At 47.3% G+C, this 1,264-nt stretch overlaps 1 long non-coding RNA gene across 1 annotated transcript; it reads left to right on the top strand.

Annotated features, from left to right (window-relative positions):
* On the top strand, nucleotides 1–1,264 carry LOC112140479. Its single transcript, XR_002918175.1, has 3 exons — nucleotides 1–31; nucleotides 106–232; nucleotides 1,252–1,264. It is a non-coding gene; the product is annotated as an uncharacterized LOC112140479 (long non-coding RNA).

The following is a 1,264-nucleotide window of genomic DNA, read 5'->3' as shown; positions in this document are numbered from 1 at the left end:
AGATAGTCCGGACATCCTGGCTGCTCGTAAGGTGGGCGTTCCTCTTGTGGGTGTATGAGCGCATGTAAAGCTGCTCCTCCTCTTTAGCTCCCCCTTGGATTTCAGGTGGCGGCGCACATCGGCAGCGAACACCACGAGGTGAACTTCACTGCAGAGGAAGGCATTCGCGCCGTGGAGGAGGTCATCTTCCACCTGGAGACCTATGACATCACCACCATCCGAGCCTCAGTCGGTGAGAGAAGGTCCACTTCTAGCAGCAGAACCGCGGTGTGGTGCGTTCAAGAACGCGCTGTACGCAATTTGATGAACACGCATTGAGCCGGTGGTGTACATACTGGACCAGCGCCAGTTCTTTTGTGTTTTTACTGTTTATTAGCGCTCATCCATCACCTACAGTTGGTAGAGGCTCCAACCGGTGCAAATTCCGCAAATCTTGCTCCAGGTTTTTATTATTATAGCTTTGTTTCTATAATTGTCTCTCTTGGTATCACATTAATCCAGTCGGAAACAAACCTTTATCCTTTATAACGTCTACAACTGTTGGTACTTCCATAGACACTACCCACAAGTCACTACCAAATCCGAGTCCCAGTGATTAAGTGTGAAAATATTCAACCAGTTCAACTTTCAGTACGCAATCAATTAACACACAATTTGTACGTAGAGCCTGCGACCGGACTTAAAAACTTGCGCACCGACGCCAGATCACAAGCGTTCCGAAATTCTGGTCTGCACGTGTTAGCATAGACTTTTCATTGAAAGTGACCGCTTGAATACGGTCACTTGCATGCATTAGTCTTAGGCGGCAGCAGTTCAGTGTGAACACCAAACGCTAAAGCACATTCAAGAATGATCGGCGTGTTCGTAGCATAACAAGTTCATCTCATGATAAGAGGACCGTCCTTGATGGATTCCAGTTTCAGTAACATCCTCCCTCTCACCGACTACAGTCACAGACTCAACAGTCACCATGTTTGATCTTTATTCAGGAAGAAATATGTGACATTTTAGTTCATTCAGACCTGATGATGGAGAATCGGGACTACTGTTGCTGCAGGAACATGATCAGATGCGTCTTTTGTTCGGGTTTGTGCTGACTTCAAAGCTCCGTTCTCGCTGCGTTAACACATTCCTCTAAGTTGCTCTGCAGTCACAGCTCTGATGCGTTCAGGCGCCCCGGGAAAGATTCCCTCTCTTGGTTCCGTTCTGCTCCATTGCCAATCGGGTTAAAATGGTAACGTTTGTCTCCAGGAATGTATTTGGT

This window comes from Oryzias melastigma, unplaced genomic scaffold, assembly GCF_002922805.2.
Source record: "Oryzias melastigma strain HK-1 unplaced genomic scaffold, ASM292280v2 sc00867, whole genome shotgun sequence".
Lineage (NCBI taxonomy): Eukaryota > Metazoa > Chordata > Actinopteri > Beloniformes > Adrianichthyidae > Oryzias > Oryzias melastigma.
This window is presented reverse-complemented; position numbering and strand designations above follow the sequence as displayed.